Source organism: Macaca nemestrina, chromosome 7, assembly GCF_043159975.1.
Source record: "Macaca nemestrina isolate mMacNem1 chromosome 7, mMacNem.hap1, whole genome shotgun sequence".
NCBI lineage: Eukaryota > Metazoa > Chordata > Mammalia > Primates > Cercopithecidae > Macaca > Macaca nemestrina.
Genome location: NC_092131.1, coordinates 40011452 through 40032877, shown reverse-complemented (window position 1 = coordinate 40032877; position 21426 = coordinate 40011452). Strand labels below are relative to the sequence as shown.

The 21426-nt window shown below is 36.8% G+C and overlaps 1 protein-coding gene across 17 annotated transcripts in view; it reads left to right on the top strand.

Annotated features, from left to right (window-relative positions):
- The window catches only part of LOC105472874 (RAD51 paralog B), an 861624-nt gene that overhangs the window by 113639 nt on the left and 726559 nt on the right, over window positions 1-21426 (top strand). The gene's annotated exons all lie outside the window — the stretch shown is intronic.

Genomic DNA, 21426 nt, shown 5'->3' with positions numbered 1-21426 from the left:
GAGCTCTAAGTTTAGTCACATGTGCTTCTTGTGGTGTTTATCTTGGAACCCACAAGTAGGAGGGAAGTATTTTTGCATTTTATACATCTGGATATTGTTCATGGTCCTTCTGTAACTTGGGAATTCTGTGTGAGGCAAAATCCAAAGAACAGTATTAAAAATAACATGGAGTTATAATGACATCTGAGTCAAAACCCTTGAGAATACCCTCCTGATCCCAGCAGAGTTTGTTTTTGAGGTGGTGAACTTTTTCAATTGTGTGTGGTTCACTGCTGGCCTGAGGAGAATGCTGGGATTATAAGGTTACCTGACACCCTTGCATGTAGACTAATGGGTTTGCAGACATTCTGAAAGTCTATTGCAGATTCGGCATGGGGGAAGATTTTGCCTTTTGGCTTAGGGGGAGGATTTTGCCTTAATTTTGCATGGGGTAAAATAGGTAAAGTGAATTCTGCTCACTGCTGCTATGCCTCTGCCACAAGCATTCTAAGAGACCTGTGAGACTCTCCCTATTTCTCTCTTAAACTTGCCTAATTACAGCCAGCTTAGAGCTAAAGTTGACTTTGAGAATGCCTCGGGCTCTGTGTCAGGACTGGAGGTTTAGTAACCTTATCCTTCCCCTGATTTCACATGAGAAGTTGTTTTAAACAGTATTGGACATACAGGTATAGCACAGTACCTCCTCCTTTTGGCTAGGGGTCTGCTAAAATGGAAAAAGTGGGAAAGGATGTACAGAAACTCCTGCTCTTTGAGTGAGTTTGCATATGGACAGTATTGCTTTTTGGCCCCAGCCTAGTTTTCTTTCATTCCCATGTCTCATCTTTTATGCAGCTGCAGAGAGCCGGCTGGGAAAGCAGAATGAAAGCTTCAAACAGATTTGCACTTGAATAAAAGAAAGAGTGATTTCTCTTGTTCAGAGTACAGACCAGTTTGGGTAGAAAACTGTTTGCTTTTTTACTTTCTGGGTAACGACTGTTTGCTTTTCTCTCTTTAAATGTAGTAAAGAGAGGAAAAGCTAATAAAGTAGTTGGACCTGCTGGTTATAATTCATAGAGAATTTTCAAATGTGTTTAATAAAGTCTCTCATTTAATTATAACAGAAATAAGTAATTGGAGGGGAAAGGTTAAAATCCTGTAGAGGTTTAAGAATCAGTTAAATATGAGACAGTGTGCTTGGATGAGACAACTCAACTAGGAGCTGCTCTCTTTGCTGATTTCTCTGGCCTTTCCTTTGGGATTTTTCCCCTTTACTTTCGTAATGCATTTTGTAACTTTCATTAAAAAAATCTATCAACATTTAAACCTCTGGCAAATAAACACCTCCTAGCCCTATTACGGAAATCACAATGTAGCAGAGAATAGCTTGACTTCAGCTGGAGAGAGGTTAATGATAGGAACCCCAAGGATTGATACCACGATCATGCTTGTTTAGTGTTTTAATGACTCCAGAAGGAAATGGTGAAATCTGCTGATGACACCAAATTGTTTTTGCTGATCCAAACAAGGATTTCTGGGAAGCTTCTTCAGAGTATTTGGAATAGTAGAAGAATTGAGCAATATGGTGGCGGACACACTGAACTTAAAGTGAAGGTTTATGTGAAGTAGCAGGAGTAATGTCAATATGTTGAAATTACAAAGCCTGTCAAATCTTCCAAAAAGAAGATTACGGAGTCTCTATAGTTTCATGAAAGGAAGACTTAAGGCAAAGAACATTTATATGTGTAGCAAATGAAAACTACTATGGGAATACTTGCAATTATAAAGTTCACTGACTTAAAAATATGATGTCTGAGTTTCTTTTTAAATGTCAGCAGTAGTACGTCTATATAGGTGTTGTTTCTCTCGAAATGATCATAGAAGATTATATACCCATTTTATGCATGTTCCTTTCTTAGTACGTTCTTTGTCAGTTTTCTGTGGTGGCAGGTCTTTATTTTGCAGCCTGTTTTGAATTTTGAAACAGTCAACTGTCATTTAAAGCCAAGTGTGATAAATAAGATGGGTGGTCAAACTAAGTAATAGATTTAAATATATTGAATGAAATATAAAGTAGTAAAACTTATTTTCTTTTATTGCTTTCAAAAGTGATTCTAAAGGAAATTGCAAAAATGTTTGTGTACTAGTAGTATTAGATTAAGTTCTTGGTTGATACGTTTCACAAACATCACTTATTTAGCTATGTAAGTTATGGGGCTTGTACTCATACACATTTTATTGGAGACAAACCATGTTTATAAGTGACCTTTTAAAAATTTTTTCTTTATACTCCCTAAATAAACACTTAGGGAGGAAGAAGGAGGTTTTGAATTAACTGGAGATTTCCCTAATGTGTTGAATTTTCTGGCTAAAGCCTACATCTTTGTAATGAAAAAGACCCTGTGCGTTAAAAAACATGATAGGCACTATCACAGGAGCTGTGGGCTGGCCATCTATATCCATCCGTCTGTCTATTATTCCACCCATCCCTTCATCCATCCATTTATTTAATTAAATTATTATTCTTATTCTTATTTTTGAGACTGAGTCTCGCACTCTCGCCCAGGCTGGCGTGCAGTGGTGTGATCTCGGCTCACTGCAAGCTCCGCCTCCCGGATTCGCGCAATTCTCCTGCCTCAGGCACCCGCCACCACGCCGGGCTAATTTTTTGTATTTTTAGTAGAGACGAGTTTCACCGTGTTAGCCAGGATGGTCTCGATCTCCTGACCTTGTGATCCGTCCACCTCGGCCTCCCAGAGTGCTGGGATTTCAGGCGTGAGCCACCGCGCCCGGCTTAATTATTTTTAACGGTTGGCTGTGGAGTCGACGTTCATTTATTTTAAAAGAACAGTGAATCACGGCTCTTTTCCTCAAGATGCTTACTTTTATTTGCATGGTGGCATATTGATTAAGTACTTAGAACACTATTTGACATATGGTAAGCCCTCAATAGAAGTTTGTTATTATTATTACTGTACCTCTTCCCTCTAATGTATAGAGGTAAACATTTTGGTTCCTATTGTGATACGTGGGTTATAATAAATTAGGGCCTCCTTAAGAAGAAAGTGGAAAGAAAGCGGGTAAAATTGTTGCTCAGATACTAGCATGTGGGTGGAAATATAGATATAGGTATAGATATAGATAGTGTAGATATTTACATCTAAGTATATTGTATAAAGTGACAGATTCTAAATTTGCTACATTTCTCATCAGCACTCTGGGATAAAACCAGCAAAAATGATATGATCTGAACAGACACAGTAGATGGCGCTATAGGACTTAGTTTTAAAAGAAAACAGTACAGGCAGCGGGAGTGGGGGCATGGAGGGGGAAGAAAACTAAAGCACATTTTAATGGGCTCTTTTGTACCACCAAGACAATTTCATCTTAGAGTACGTGCCTCTAAGAAGTAAAGATTTCTTTTTTTTTTGACAGAGCTGGAGAATAATTTTGGGAAAACTAAATCTCCCAGTTGCTATGTTTGTGCTAGCTTTGTCACTTGGAAAGTATTAGTTGTGTTTTAAGCCACAAATATATAAGGAAGTTATTTTCTTTCAAAACATTGCCTTATTTATGAGGGTTTTTTGTTTGTTTGTTTTAGCTGTCTTTGTCTCTGTATTTTAATATTTTTGCTCCTAGCTTTCTCGGCCCTTTGTTGTTTCGTAAAAATGTAGTTGTAAAGTTAATTTGAACCATATCAGTATGACTATAATGTCATATTTTAAAATTCAGCTATATTTTAATAGGCCTTAAAAACAGGTTTACATTAAAGAGTAACGTAGTGTTTTTGATACTACTGTAGTGTGTTTATGTATTTGATCTTATTTAATCTTAGTACTAATTGTATGAATATTATTATTCACTTTTCTAGGTAAATAAACTATCTCAGAGATACTTAGTAACTTGCCAAGCTCACATACCTAGCAGTTGAACTAGTAGTTGCTGCAAGAGTTTCGCTAGCATTTTAAAGTTGTAGTTTTTGAGCACTTACTGTGTGCCAGGCAAGCTAACCATTGGGAATACTATGACCAAAGCTGACCTGGACCCTGCCGTTATGGATCTTATAGTTATTAGATACCCAATAGACATTTCTTGAAACCTGCTGGATTGAGAGTGGATCAAGAAGCTGAATTTGAATCATTGTGATTGTTGGATAAGCCAGAGAGCCCTTTCACCAAAAAGAAAGAATCATACCTACCTTGAATGTATTACTGTATTAAAATATTTTTTTCTAGTTGTACTCCCTGTAGCCAAGGGAAAGGCAAGACCTCCCTTGGCTACAATGAGTAACTAAACTGTCCTCTAGACAATAATCAGGAAGAGTAAGGAAAATCTGGTTATACTATAATGTCAAAATTTTCCACTGATTAAATGGTATCAAAATATCTAAAGCAAGAAGGTGTTAGTTGGCAGCGGAAGTCTGAGAGATTAATGTGGTTTGTGCACAGCCTAAGACCATATTAACTTCTAGATGGCTTCTCTAGTGCCATTTGGTGAGATCTTTTAGAGTACAGTCAGCTTAGTGATGCCCCAAATTGCCAAGTACCCCTTTCATCTTGGGACATTAAACATTTTTCTTTCCATTGATTTTTCTTCAAAAAGCTTCACTTTATTATTTTCACACATGATACCAAGCTCTCGTGATATTGAAGGGTATGTCATTGGTGAGGAAACAGACCAAGAGTTGTTTTTTATTTGTTTTTTGTGACAGAGTGTCGCTTTGTCGCCTAGGCTGGAGTGCAGTGGCGTGATCTCTTCTCCCAGGTTCATGCGATTCTCGTGCCTCAGCCTCCTGAGTAGCTGGGATTACAGGCACAAGCCACCATGCCCAGCTAATTTTTGTATTTTTAGTAGAGATGGGGTTTCGCTATGTTGGCCGGGCTGGTTTCGAACTCCTGACCCCAGGTGATCCACCCGCCTCAGCCTCCCAAAGTGCTGGGATTACAGGCAAGAGCCACTGCGCCTGGCCCAGACCAAGAGTTTTAAATTGAGGTCCATAATTGGGTTTCAGTAAGTGTATGGAATGCCTAAAATTATATAAAATTTTATGTGTATGTACTTAGAATTATTCTGGGATGAAAGTCCATATCCTGTACAAGTTTCTCAGTGAGTTTCATAACCCTTAAAAGGTTAAAAGTGGTTGTAATTAGACTTTATCGAAAGGGGTGTTCAAAAGTCACTCCAGTTCAGGATTGTGGAAAGATAACTGTCTTCTCAAATAGGCATCTTAGAGGAAGGGCTGTTTGGGTTCCTTTTAAGAACTGTAATCTTTAGATGTAGAGTGAATTTGGGATTTGAAAATCCCAAAATAGAGTTTTGGAACTCTCAGCTCTTAGTGATATATCCCGTTTTGAATTGAGGGATACCTTTTGGGGAATTTGAAAATACTTTTTTCTAATTCAACCTTTAATCAGATGATAATTATTTTTGAAAAATGAAGTAGAAAGGAATAGGAAAGGGAGAAAAGTTGTTAATGTCTCTTCGTGGAATAAACAGCTAAAGAAATTAATTTCTAAATTTTAAATTTCATCCCTGGTTAAAAGAGTTCTTTTTTTTTTTTTTGAGATGGAGTCTCGCTCTGTCACCCAGGCTGGAGTGCAGTGGTGTAGTCTTGGCTCACTGCAACCTCCGTCTCCAGGGTTCAAGCAGTTCTCTGCCTCAGCCTCTCAAGTAGCTGGGATTACAGGCACTCACCACCATGCCCAGCTAATTTTTGTATTTTTGGTGGAGACAAGGTTTCACCATCTTGGCCAGGCTGGTCTTGAATCCTGACCTCGTGATCCACCCACCTCGGCCTCCCAAAGTGCTGGGATTACAGGTGTGAGCCACCACGCTAGGCCAAAAGAGTTCTTTTAGAGAAAACAAAAGTCTTTGATATAAGCAATATGATCATACAAATGGATATTGTGCTTTTTTTAAAAAAAAAAAAACACAGGTTTAAGGAGGGAAGGGATGGATATACTACTTCTGTCTTCCCTATCTTCTGCCATATTCTAAGTTTTGCATATGTTTTCTGAGGAACAGGGTAGTTATAACTTAAACTTGCATTTATATATTTCCGATTAAGTTGTTAACTGTGGTTCTAGATAGAAGAATAAAGAAGTAAAATTAGATTTCTGAATTTGATATATTTAAGTCCCTTATTTTGATCTAATATATTTGATAAAACAGTAATCTTTTAATAGTAGCCCTGTTACACATAATAATACCTATCAAATAGGGTTGTGGTGAGGATTAGACCAATAATAAATGTAACGTGTCTAGTGCTGTGCCCTGAACTTAACACGTGCTTATTAAAAATTAACTATTGCTATTACCATTATCATCATCATTAATAAACATCTATATTTTATATCCCCATGACTTAATGTACAGCATAAAGCATAAATAGTAAAATTACCCAAAGACAAAGAGGAATGGGAAGGTCCAGTTGATTAGCCTCTTGTTTAGAGGAGCAGATTATTCCAGGGGTTAGGAAATAGTTTCCTGTAAGGCATGTTTAGCTTTCATTCATGGATTGATGGCAACATAAATAGCTCTTTCGATGTGAGACAAATCTAATAATGGCATTGCATCAATTATAAATTTCATGAGGGTAGCGACTGTGTTTGGTTTACCTTGTGTCCTTAGCTCCCATTTTAATGTCTGGCCCATGGAAGACTTTCCATTAAATATTTGTTGTCATTTTTCTATGTTTTCTTCTTTGTCTTTCTTTAGCTTCCAAAAAGAGTTGTTATTATATTCATAATTTCTTATTTCATCAGTAATGTGACTTCCCTAGAAGTATTGGTTAAAATACAGATCTTTCTTGGAAGGAGACTGTTTTGTTTGAAGCAAATGACTTGGGAGATGACTTAAGAACATTCAGGCTTAAGGTGTTTTTGTAGAAAGACTAATATTTGGTCCTAAAAAACAAAAAAACTTATCTTCACTTGTGTATATGTCAGAAAATTCCTAATGTTTAACAGTTAAGTTGCTTTGTGTTATGTACATATTATAATGGAAAAATCTGCAGCCTAAAAGGCAGTGTTTTCAATTAGATATTTAAGAAACACTTTCTACTCTCCTATTTTAGAGGAAAACTTCACATATCCCATTCATCTTCATGTCTTCTTGAGCCAGCAAAACATTTACAACTATAGGAAAGATGATGTTTTTTAGAAATGAATGCTGATCAAAAAGAAGTATAGCTATTGTGGCAAAATTAGGTAAATAGTTCTGTTTGTTAAGGAAAAAATCCGTCTTGTGGAGTTGTATATAAAGTATTAAATTGAATATATAGTTATATGTTAGTGTTCCTATTGCATACTAGAGTCTGGATGTACATAGGCTCAGAGTAATTTGTTATGGTCCACAGGAATATATATTTTAAGGTGGACTTTCCTAAGAGTGGGAGGTGATCCTACAGCCAGTGGCTTGCTTGGTTGTAGGATCAGATATGATTAAGTTCAGATAGGAGACATTTTGAACTTCTGTGGTCGTAGAAATGCTGCCTCCCTATTTCCTACAAATATACAGCGAACTCTGGATGTCTTCTGGGACAGAGTAGAAGTAGAGCGGACCTCTTGCAACAGAAATTGGGGTCTGGAGATATATGCAACCCAGCAGCACTGTTAGAAATATTTTGGTTTTGGTAGCAAATTTCCTTACAGTATACAGCCATACCTTGGAGATATCGTGGGTTCGGTGTCAGACCATCACAATAAAGTAACTACTGCAATAATGTGAGTCATACTTTTTTTGGTTTCCCAATTCATATAAAAGTTATGTTTATACTACACTGTAGTCTATTAAGTGTGCAATAATATTATGTCTAAGAAAGCAATGTACAGACTGGGCATGGCGGCTCGCTCCTGTAATCCCAGCACTTTGGGAGGCCAAGGCGGGCAGATCACGAGGTCAGGAGATCGAGACCATCCTGGCTAACACGGTGAAACCCCATCTCTACTAAAAATACAAAAAGATTAGCCAGGTGTGGTGGCGGGTGCCTGTAGTCCCAGCTACTCGGGAGGCTGAGGCTGGAGAATGGCGTGAACCCGGGAGGTGGAGCTTGCAGTGAGCTGAGATCACGCCACTGCATTCCAGCCTGGGTGACAGAGCGAGACTCTGTCTCAAAAACAAAAAAGCAATGTACATACATTAATTTAAAAGTTTTTATTGCTAAAAATGCTAATGATCATCTGAGCCTTCAGTGAGTCATAAGCTTTTCGTTGGTGGAGGGTCCTCAGTGTTGATAGCTGCTGACTGATCAGGGAGGTGGTTGCTAAAAGTTGGGGTGGCTGTATCAATTTATTAAAATAAGACAACAATAAAGTTCATTGAATGATGCTTGAATCAATCGACTCTTCCTTTCATGAAAGATTTCTCTGTAGCATATCATGCTACTTGATAGCCTTTTACTCACAGTAGAACTTCTTTTAAAATTGGGATCAGTCCTCTGAAACCCTGCCACTGCTTTATCAACTAAGTTTATGAAATATTCTAAATCATTTGTTGTCATTTCAACAATGTTCTTGGCATCGTCACCCAGAATAGTTTCCATCTCAAGAAAATAATTTCTTTGCTCATACCTTATCCTTCATCTGTTCAAGTTTGGTCATGAGATTGTAACAATTCAGTCACATCTTTAGGCTCCACTTCTAATTATAGTTCTCTTGCTATTTGTGTCACATCTACAGTTACTTCCTCCACTGAAGTCTTAAAACCTTCAAAGTAGTCCATGAGGTTTGGAATCTTCCTCACTCCTGTCAGTGTTGATATTTTGACCTCCTACCATGAGTCAGAAATACTCTCAATGGCATCTGGAATGGTAAATTCTTTCCAGAAGGATTTCAATTTTCTTTATCCAGATCCATCAGAGGAATCACAATCTATGGCAGAAACAGCCTTATGAAATGTATTTCTTAAATAGTGAAACTTGAAAGTTGAAATTATTCCTTGATCTATGGACTGCAGAATGGATGCTGTGTTAATAGGCATGAAAACAACAGGGGCATTGTCAATGAACACTAATATTTTGAAAAGCATCTTTTCTTCTGAGCAGTAGGTCTTAACAGTGGGCTTAAAATATTCAGTAAGCCATGCTATAAACAGATGTGCTGTCATCCAGACATTGTTGTTCCATTTCTAGACCACAGGCAGAGTAGATTTAGCACAACTTTTGAGGGCCCTAGGATTTTCAGAATGGCCAGTGAGTACTGGCATCAACTTAGAAACTTGCCAACTGCATTAGCCCCTACCAAGAGAGTCAGCCTGTCCTTTGAAGTTTTGAAACCAGGCACTTACTTCTGCTCTCTAGCTGTGAAAATCTGAGGTGGCATTTTCCCCCCACCCAGTGTGAGGCTGTTTTGTCTGTATGGAAAATCTGTTGTTCACGGTAGCCACCTTCATTGGTGATCTTAGGTAGATCTTCTGGATAACTGCTGCAGCATCTACATCCACTTGCTGCTTCGCTTGCACTTTTATGGAATGGCTTCTTTCCTTATACCTCATGAAGCAACCTTTGCTAGCTTCCAACTTTTCTTCTACAACTTTCTGTCCTCTCTCAGCCTTCACAGAATTGAAGAGAGTTAGGGCCTTGCTCTGGATTAGGCTTTGGCCTTAAGGTAATGTTGTGGCTGGTTTGGTTTTCTATGCAGACGTTTGGTCTCCTTATCAGCAATAAGGCTGTTTTGCTTTGTTAGCATTTGTGTGTTCACTGGGGTAGCACATTTAATTTCCTTCAAGAATTTTTTATTTGTATTCACAGCTTGGCTATTTGGTGCAAGAGGCCTAGTTTTTGGCCTGATTCAGCTTTTGATACGTCTTCCTCATTAATTTTAATTATTTCTAGCTTTTGATTTAAAGTGAGAGATGTGTGACTGTTCCTCTTTCTTGAACATTTAGAGGCCATTGTATGGTTTTTTCATTTTTTTTCCACTTTTTTGTCTAACCTGATTCAGAGAAATGTAGAGTTATGAAGTGGCCTAATTTTCATATTTTTATGTCTCAGGAAATAGGGAGCCCAAAGACAGGCAGAAAGACAGGGGAATGGCTGTCCTGGTGGAACAGTCAGAACACATAGACTTATCTATTAGGTTTGACATCTTATAGGAGTGCGGTTTGTGGTACCTTAATAGCAGTATCAAAGATTACTGATCACAGATCATCATAACAGGTATGATAATAATGAAAAAGTTCGAAATATTGTGAGAATAACCAAAATGTGACACAGACACGAAATGAGCAAACACGATTGGAAAAATGGCACTGATAGACTTGCTCAGTGCATGGTTGCCACAAACCCTCAATGTGTAAAAGACCACAATATATGTGAAGTACAAGTGAGGTGTGCCTGTACATAGTTGGTGCCTGTGGTTTTGTATCCATTGAAATTTACTGTCACTCATTGTGTCTGCAATTGGGTGTAATAATAATATCATCTGGTTGTTAATGGGCTTTGAGTCTTCTTCTTTCGTCTGTGATAGTTTGCCATTGTCAAGTTAAATTTTTATGAGCTTTTTCAGAGCAGAAATTGAACATTAAATGGTTTATTAACCAAAATAAGGCAACTGCCTTTAGACTTTAATGTAGTACCCATTTTTTCCTGCAGCTTATCATCTTCCCAGTTTAAAAGGCTTAAGCAGAAGAGTAACAGTATGGTTAAAAGTTTTGAAGTTAGAAAGTTGGAACTTGCCTTTTCTTGATTATATGATCCCAAGAGTCACAAGAGAGTAGGCAGAAAGATCACAACTTTATCAATAAGTGAAAGTTCAGGTTTATCTGAATTTAGAATATTAAATTGTACTTTAACCATACTGCATGTTTTTATAACATATAAATCATAATTGACTTCATACTATTCTGTTATTTTATGAGGTGATCTGATGTGGCTGCAAAGTTGTTAACCTTGAAGAAACCTCCCGTAGCTTAGTGTTTATTTGCAAAATCAATCACATTTTTTCTTCTGCCTTATTAAACTGATGAAATCATTTTCTAACATATGGAAACATTTCTGGACCTCCTGTTCTTTTGCGTAAATAACCCCATGTGACTCACAAATGTTGAAAAAGCAATAGATATTTCCAAATGCTATTAGAACCATCAAACTAATATATCTACAGGTATTGAACAAAAAATTCTTCATTGGGACAAATGAAGACCAGAATGAAGTCTAAGTCACTGTTTCCAGTGAAGATTAGTCACTCTTTCCACTCTAATTCCAGAATTTCTTTAATTTTTGTTGCTTATGTTAGCAACAGTATTGTCACAAAAGATTCAAGAGTCATCTCCCCAGGTAACCAATTGTTACACAAACCATATGTAGACAATGCTCCCTGACTTCATTTATAGAAATTAAATGGAAGTTAAAAACAATTGTCCAAACTTTTGAACTATAATAAGCTATTTTGAAGTATCATTGTCAATACAAAGTACATACGTGTGAGGTTTTAAGCAGTAATAAAATCTATGCGTGGAAGAGTAAATGAAGTGTTTCTGCAATATTAATGAATGGACAGATATATGGGAAGAAGTGATATTAAACCTTGCCATACATTCTGAAAATGTACATGAACAGAGGCAGATTGCTTATAAAGATTTGTAACATATCATTGCAATAAGATGTGCATCCTGTGGTCTAAACTTGTTCCTAAATGACATCTTGAAGTTTGGCAGGTCCAAAAACATCTTTTGAGGAAGGACAGATGTTATAGCTGCTTTCTTCAAGGAAAAAAAAAATTAAGTGACATCACACCTTGTTTTAAACTTAATGAGGTGAAGTAAGGATGTCTTCTGAAAAATTGGCCAAAAGTAGGAGTAGTAGGTAGGGGAGGAAAAGGAGAAGGAAGAGGGAAAGAACCTCTTTAAGAAATAGAAATAGTTGAAAATGTTAGTATCTAATATTGTCAGGAACACGACATATAAGAGATTATTGGCAGAGTGCAACTTCAGAACTCTTAGAGGATTCTAAAAGCAAAGGAAAAAAGTATGTGTGTGAGTGTTTTTTATAAATGCTTACTACTTCTGAATCAGACATTCTTTGGCATCTTAAACTGAATGCCTGTAATTACATTAGCTGTTTTGTGAGACTTATATATATTCTAGTCCTGTCTAGTATAGAACACTAAGCTAAGCATTGCAGAAAGAGCAAAATGGATATTACTTATGTCTTCAGAGAACTTAACTAGGAAGAGGTAGAATATAAATATTCAAACATCTATAGAAAAAGCAGAATCAACTATCTAAGAGGACTGTGTAGACAAGACAGATCAAATCATTTTATTAACGTAAGTGCTTCATGAAGGAGGTGGATGTGAACTGGACATTATGGTATGTGTTGAATTTGGATAGATTAAGAGGGGATTGGGGTAGGAGGTAGGCTTTTGATAAAGAAAATAGCATAGGCAAAGATGGAGCAGAGGTGTAATCCCAGCACTTTGGGAGACTGAGGTGGGTGAATCACTTGAGGTCAGAAGTTTGAAGCCAGCCTGGCCAACATCTCTACTAAAAAGACAAAAATTAGCCAAGCATGGTGGCAGGCACCTGTAATCCCAGCTACCTGAGCGGCTGAGGCAGGAGAATCACTTGAACCTGGGAGGTAGAGATTGCGGTGAGCCAAGATGTGCCACTGCATCCCAGCCTGGGCGACAGAGCAAGAGTCTGTCATAGAATAGAATAGAATAGAATAGAATAGAATAGAATAGAATAGAATAGAATAGGGTAGGGTAGGGTAGGGTAGGGTAGGGTAGGGTAGGGTAGAGTAGAGTAGAGTAGAAAAATTTTATGTATCTACCACATATAAGATGATGATGAGCAAGATAAAATTCCTGTTCTCGAAAAGTGTGTAATCTGTTAAGAGACATTTCACATAGGAAACTTGAATTATTTCAGTAAAGTATACTTTAAAGGGCAATCAATGTATTAAACAATATAATCAAACCAAGTCATGCATAATATCTTATATTCCTGTTGTAACTGTAGAGTTGCACTGTCCAATATGTTAACCACTAACTGTATGTGGTTATTAAAATGAATGAAAAATAAATAAAATGGAAAATTTAGTTTCACTAGTTACATTTCAAGCATTCAGTAGCTACATGTGACTAGTGGCTAGTGTAGTGGACAGCATAGATAGCATTTCCATTATTCTAGAAAGTTCTGTTGGGTAGTGCAGCTCTAGAGCTATAGAACATATTTTAATTGTTTTGGTCAGGCTTGTCCTTCATCTCTTCAACAGACCTTCATTAAATGCCTACCATATGCCAGGTGTTGTGATAGAGCGAGATGATAAAGTCCTAGTTCCTCCTTACACAAACCTTTCAGTCTTGTGGGACATCAAGTCAGTGAATGGGTGAATAAGATAGAATGTGATAAGCATCACTGTAAGAGGAGAAATACAAGAGGCTGTGAAAATACTCAAGGAAAGGTACAGAAGCAACACTTAAAGTTTCCCTTTGTAGAAAGGTGAGTAGGTGTTGGCGTGGTTAAGGTGGAGATAAAGCAGAATCCAACTACAGGAAATGCTTGGATGTGAGAGAACATGGCACATTTGAGGTACTGAAAGTTGTTGACTGTATCTGGAGCCCAGATAATCTCTAAGGTCTCTTAATTCACAGTCATTATTAGGATACTTCTAAGCTATTTAAAAAACAGACTCCTTCCTTTTTCAAAACCAAAGGGACAAAGATCCCATGCACTGTCCATCTATTTGGGGAGCTTCTTATTTTTATATCTGTGAATTCTACAGTCAAAGAAGGCGAGAGAAAGTGAAAACAAAATAAATTTGAAAAAGAAGGACCGCAGAGATGAAGATGGCCAGAGGAAGTTTTAGAGAAAAGAAACAGGTAACATTTGATTGAGAATGATAGTACTATTTATAACACTCAGATACCTATCTCTGATCAGAAGTTAACACCAGCTATTCCAAAAGCTAGTGCCCCCAAATAGTTTACTTGGTATGTGAAGTATATTATGTGCGAATATTTTTTGATAAGGGATTTAAAAATTGAATTTCTGCCCTGGTTCTTTTCAGCAGAAATCATAGTAGAATTTGCTTTACTGTATTTTCATGTAGTGTATGTAATATGGAAAAAATTTAAATGCTATTATTTTGTTTTTATATAATATAAAATAGTCACTGTCAGGTTAAAACTTACATGAGAAGTCAGAGAGAGAGTAGGATCAGGAAACAAAAGAATTGTACCTTCATTCAGTCCTCACCAATTACAGAGACTATTATATGTATTATACGAAATACATTGCACATAATAAATCTCTCACATTTTGTAAATATTTAGCTGTTGTTGATTTATTTCTGAGCTAGTGGCAGCCGTCACGTCTCTGGTCTGTGTTGGGAATGTCTGTTTATATGTCTGTGTCACATCATCTGCTCTAGCATGGAGGCTTCGTGGAAGACAGGAACCATGTCTGTTTATTTTGTGTGATAGTAACATAGAGCTTTATATATGAAGCTTTATTTTTATTTGATGATGATGGTGGCGATGATTTTCTGTATGAATTTCTTTCCTGGCTTCAGATTGATTGAATCTTCTGATCACTATTAATCCAGTAGAATTCAGAAGTGGAATTTACTTTTGAGCGCTTAGCTTGGCTGGGCAGCAGGCTTTCGCAAACCCAGCTATATGAGATCTTATGCCACCACAAAGAGGCACCCTCTTGAAAAAAGATGAAAAATACAGAGAAGCCACCCACATTGGTTTTCATCAAGGAAAAGTTTGGTGTCTAGTCTTACCCCACCAAGTGCTTGTCAAATAAACTTGGTTTGAAGTCAAGACTGAATACAGTAAACAAAAAACTCAGATAAAAGCTATAGTAAAAAATAATATTTCTCTTTATTTTCATTCCTATTCTTATTTGGGACAACCTTTTGAATAGTGTGGGGTGAATGAATGTAAATTCGTTGAAGTGAAACTGTAGCCAAGTGAATAAGGTCTCAGTGCTTTTTAAAGATGCTCTAGCTCTACACAAATTTTACTATTATATCCTCCCTGTAAAATATTTGTCTTTGTAAACTTGCATCACTAAATTATAAAACTGGGCATCCAAAGTCATTCATGTGGACACAACTATTAAATTTAGTTTTGTTTGTTAGAATGTTCCAGATACTAGACTGATAAGGAAGTTTTTAAATATTTCCTTGAAAACCTTTCTTTCCCCTTTCACCTTACCTCTACTGCCCTTTCTCTAGATCGATCATGAATTTTTCTATTATATTTCAAAGAATCTTTAGGGTTTACTTTCCACATCTTCTATTGTAGTCCATTTTTCACATCACATTTTTTGTATTAACCCATTATAAATGATACTACTTCTTGTATTCTTTGTTTTCTATATTCATTTTTATGTTTTATTCTATAGCCCATTGAGGTTTATACATGTAAAATAATAATCACCTGCTAATGTTACCGATGCTGAAATTCAGATTATGATTTCTGAATTTTTAGAATGTTTGTGTTTGATTCTCCTGTATTCCTTTGGTCAATACTTTCTTTTTTTTTTTTTTTTTTTTTTGAGATGGACTCTTGCTCTGTCGCCCAGGCTGGAGTGCAGTAGCACGATCTCGGCTCACTGCGAGCTCCGCCTCCCGGGTTCACGCCATTCTCCTGCCTCAGCCTCCCCAGTAACTGGTACTATAGGTGCCCACCACCACACCTGGCTAATTTTTTTGTATTATTAGTAGAGACAGGGTTTTGCCATGTTAGCCAGGATGGTCTCGATCTCCTGACCTCCTGATCTGCCCGCCTCGGCCTCCTAAAATACTGGGATTACAGGCGTGAGCCACCGCACCCAGCCAATACTTTCTTTTGAAATTTATGTTAGCCTTGAAAAATAATGATAAGCCAGATATAAATATGCTGATCTGTAAGTGTTACTAGGTGATACAGTTAAAGTTGATAAAACAGTCAAAATTTACCATGCCGTCCTCTTTCTAGCATATCTATATTTTGACAATGAAATCGGTTCTTTATTATTATATATTTGCTTATTCCTGCCAATAATAAGACAATCCCAAACTGTTGGGATTACACACATAAGCCACCATGCCCAGTTGGAATTTCCTTTTTTCGATACAGTTTTGATGAATACATTTTCTGCGGGCTATACTTGCTCAAGCTTAAAACAGAAGAACAAAATTGGTCACTAAGAAAGTAGGAGAGGTTTTCATTCATATCCACTGTGTATCTGTGTCTCAGACAAAGATTATATGCTGGCTATTAGAATGCTGACACAGCTTACTTTCCTATTTTTCAAAGACAACACTCGTACACATAGCTTGAGGAAGGATATTATTCTTGGAATGTTATACATTTTACATGACTGACATAAAGATGTTTAGTCCTTGGCTGGATATTTCAGTTCTCTGAAAATGTGTAGCTATCCTGTGAGAAGCAAACATCTTGGAAACAGTATAGTATAGTTGAAGGAAACAGTCCTACCAACTGACTTGCTTAGACAAATCATTTCACCTCTTCTCAATATTTTTTTTTCTGGAAATCTACTATTTTTCTAGAAATGTATATAGAACATTTACGTTTGCATGTGTGTGTCTGTCAACATCAGTGTGTAAACATATTGTATTCACTATGAAAAAAATTAGGAAATTGAGATAGGCAAAAAAGAAAAGAAATCACTGACTACAGCAGAAAACTATAACATTTTGATAAAGTAGATAAAAGCCTTTTGGGCTTTTTAAGTACATGTATATGCACACATACACATAGACCCACACACATAGACGTACTTACAAATAACATCTTAAAATGTTATCTGTTTATTGTATATTGTTTATTGTATATTGTATATTTATTGTATAGTGTATTTGCTTATTGTATATTGTTAAAAAGTGAGTTTGTAGAGGTAAGGAAGCACATTTGAGGACGAGAACACCTCTACTGCAAAACTAATAGATGATGTAGAACTAGTACGGAATAGAATAGAGGTGACTAAAAATTTAATGGTTTGGAGTGAAACTTTGGAATAATCACAGTAAACACAGGAGTAAGACACAAAGATGAAGGCAGTTTGGTTAACAATGATCTGATATGAAGTTGAAAGGATTACTGGTGTCTATGAGGAAGTGGACCCAACAAATCAAACTAAAAAAGTATAAGGAGAAGTGATACAGCAAAACTTCACTGAAATGAAGAACTGAACCTGCAGATCAAAAGATACATTGAATTCTGAAAATTGGTAGAGAAGGTTCAACATCAAGTCATATCCTGATTGTTGCCAAACAAAAGAAAGATTTCTTCAGTCGTGGAAGCAAAAGCAAAAGTTATCTACAAGGAAGAAGTTTAGACTGGCCTCAGACTTCACAACAATGTGCAATACTACAGGAGCTATGTCAACACAGTTCTGATAAAAGAAATTATGGCCCAAGAACAGTGTACCCAGCCAAGTAATTGTTGAGGTATAAAGGCCACAGGTGTATGCTCTCAAATGTGAAAGAACCCAGAGAATATAGCATCTGTGAGATCTTTCTGAAAAAGAACTACTTGTTAAAATTTAGCCAACCAAGAGAAGAATCAAACCAAAAACTGGTTGTGATATTAAATACCTTCATATAAATATGTAAGATTTAGACACTGTAGAAAGTGTGGCAGTACAACAGACTGTAAACACTCTATATCATGGCAAAGTAAAACAAATATATGTGATAAAATTGGAAGGTAGGTAGAAGGGAAATGGGAATAAGAGATTATTAATCTTATCATTCATGGCAGCAATTCAATCAGAACTGCCTCAAATGTAATGTTAATCTATTCTTTGTGGTTTTTATCATTTTTCTTCAAGTTAGAGGGATTTTTTTCACAATTAATGTTTCTTGAGTGAAGAAGCATTTGTCTAAGATTTAAAATTTCTTCAGTTTCATTTCAGCTTCTGTTAATTGCAGGTACAATTAGAATTGATATTTTTTTATTTTTAACCATAACTGTAATCTCATCCCAGAAAGAATACATTTATTTCTGTCCATCCATTATCTATGTCTGTATGTGAATAGTTGTCTGGAATAATGGTCACTAAATGCTAATACTGAATATTTCCCAGTGCTGAGATTTTGGATGATTTAATGCATCTTTTGTTTGTATTTTTTTGTAGTGTTTGAATTTATGTAATGAGAATATTTTAAAGAAAGTGATACAATGAATTTATTACTCTGAAAAATGAATATGTACTCATGCAGTTTTATAACCTCATTTCTTTTTTAACTTATCTTCAGCTCTTTCCTCATACCATCATTTTAAATAGGTGCACAGTATTTTATGGATGTGTTATATTTATTCTTTCATTCCTGATCTCAGTTTCTTCATCTGTAATGACAGAGCTGAACTAGATTAGCCAGTTGCAATCTTTCTCTTTAAACTATGGAATCCTTCCAAGAAATAAACAGTTTATAACTCTTGGCGTAGGCATTTCCCATAGAATGTAGTTTCAAAGCTGTACAGATTAGATAATTTCTGAGGCTTATTTCTTTTTACCACCAAAAATTAGGATTTTTCTTTTTTTTTTTAGGAATTTTTTTAGTGACTTTTTCATGTGTTTTAAAAAAATTGGTAATAGAAATAATCTTATGAATCAGAATTTTAAAGTGAAAGGGACTTTGAAAACCATCTAGTATATTTGCCTAACATATACATAGGGAAACCAAATTTAAGTTTTTAAACTAACATCATACAGCCAACTGGAATGAGACTTGAGTGCACATCTCCTGACTTTCTATGCTGTTCTTTTCCCTACAGTACACATAAATATATAAATATATATATATATTCACAACTATTCACATATACACATAGATAATGGATGGGCAGAGAAGATGACAATTTTACTGTACCCATTTCACATTTAAACCATCATGTAAATGTCAGGAAATACGCTTAATTTATAGTGTATTTATTTTCTTGTTCATGAAAAGAGATCAGTATTGCAGCCATTATTGAACTCCTAAGCTCTAGGAGTTAGAAAGGAAAGTGAGTGGGATTCCGGTGAGACAGAAAGCATTTACTTGTCAAAGATTTGGAATATACTGTGGTTACCAAGATTAAAATAAAACTAAAACTTGACTTGGCAGAAGATTAAAAACAAAGCAGCTCCAAAGTGTGTGCACATCATGGAGAAGATGCCATTATTCCTTCAGGCAACCAAAGGGGAAGGGAATATTGTTTCTTTGTGTTGCCGGAGCTGATTTATTTAGTTATGATTTCAACATGCCTACAGGGCAAACCCCAGAAAACATTGCACAACAACATTAACCGAAACAAATGGTGCTTTTTTTTCTGTACCTCCCCCTAACGTTTTTTAACAGCAGTGAGGTTTTTTTCTTTTTCTTTTTTTCCCATATTGTTAAAATGGCTCTGATTATGTTTGACTGTTGGGTGTGGCAGGTTTTAGAATGTTAAGTGGTAGTACAGGTTCCTGAACAAGAAAGAGAATTAGAGGTGATGTGACTTGATTATTGGAATGTGTAGAATGTAAAGTTGTGAGACATAACAATGGTCTACCACAGGTTGCTGTTAGTAATGGACCTTCTTGTTAAAAGTCCTGTTATTATTGGGAATTTATTTTGGAAACTACTAAAGAAGAAATTTGACAGAAAAGTAAAACAAACCACCTTGTCTCCTATTTCCTTTCTACACAGGCACTTTGAAGAGATATCTTAAATATTGTCAAGTCTCAATTATCCTGGCACACGTTAGCATTCTCACCATTCTCACAAACTTGAATTAAATGCACATGGTATTGCAGTAGGTGCAGCACAGGGAAAATTAGCAAACAAGATCCTTATCCTTTTGGAGCTCAGTAAGGGTTGCTATCCAAGTAAGTAGTTCAACCAATCCCAAACTCATTTTTCTGGACACACTCCAAACACCCTCCCTCCCTTCCTATATTCTGTGTCTTCATTAATGGCCTCTCTATCCTCTCAGCTGGAAACCTCACATTCATCTTGAGTCTTTATGTTCCCTTGGTCTTCACAACCAATCTAGCAACAACTCCTGTCTCTTCTATCACTAAAATTGCTTTTTGATTTTGTTGGTACTCTTCTGTCCATTCTCCTAGCCATTGCCCTGTTTAGACCCTTTTCATCTTCCATTTTGGTTCTTTGGAGAGCTGCTTATCTACTTTTAACCTTTCCATTTTCTAATCCATCCTCAATACTACTGTCAAATCTCTTTCTTTAAAGACAGCTCTAATCATATCACTCTCTGGTTTAAAAACCTCTGATGGGTCCCCATTAACACACAAGGGATAAAGTCTAAACTCCTTAGCTTGTCATGCCAGGGTTTCAGAGTCTGGCTCTGATCTACTTATTCTCATCTCATTACCTCCCATAGTTTCCCCCTTCCCCTACTCCCTATTGCCAGACACACATATACATTTACTCCAGTCCCACCAGCTTCCTCATATTCCCTGAGCTTGCTATGTAATTTTGCTTTTGATCATGACTTTCCTTGCCCCATACACACAGAACACTCTTCCCTGACAAACTCCTGCTTATATGGAGGAACTGAGGAAGCCAAGATTTTACAAAGAGTACTCTTGACAAAAGAAATAAACCATGTGCATAGACCAAGCAGTAGGGCCACCATTAGAGCAGAGTTCAAAGTAGTGGCTGCCAACTAGTTTCTCTTGGGCAAACCAGGAAGAAGGACTTGATCCCAGAAGGTACTGGCATTATAGCAGTGATGAAACTGGTTTGTAATAGTATTAAATGAATGCCTCCTCCCCATTTATACAGCCAAGAGTTAGCATTTACTTTTATAGCTAAAGGATAGAGGAAAATAGCCACAGTAGATCTCTGGCATAGTAGTTAATTTCAAGAATTAAAAGAAAACTCATTACCCTCATCTACCTACTACTCCTAACTTATCTCATGTTCCCAAGGAGTAAAGAATGGTTAGGAACTCACAGGACCACGAGCCTTCACATTCACATTGGTGCTTTTTAAAAATCACCAGGATGCAGCCATAAAAAAGGATGAGTTTGTGTCCTTTGTAGGGATATGGATGCAGCTGGAAACCATCATTCTCAGCAAACTATCGCAAGAACAGAAAACCAAACACTGCATGTTCTCACTCATAGGTGGGAACTGAACAATGAGATCACTTGGACTCAGGAAGGGGAACATCACACACCGGGGCCTATCACGGGGAGGGGGGAGAGGGGAGGGATTGCGTTGGGAGTTATACCTGATGTAAATGACGAGTTGATGGGTGCTGACGAGTTGATGGGTGCAGCACGCCAACATGGCACAGGTATACATATGTAACAAACCTGCACGTTATCCACATGTACCCTAGAACTTAACGTATAAAAAAAAAAAAAAAAAAAAAAAAACCAGGATAGAGCCAGAGATGATGGGTTTAAGGAGTAAATTGCATGAGGGAAATAGCAGCTCTTTACCTCAAGTTACTGAGGAAGCAGAGGCCTTTCTCATGCTCTGCCTAGTCA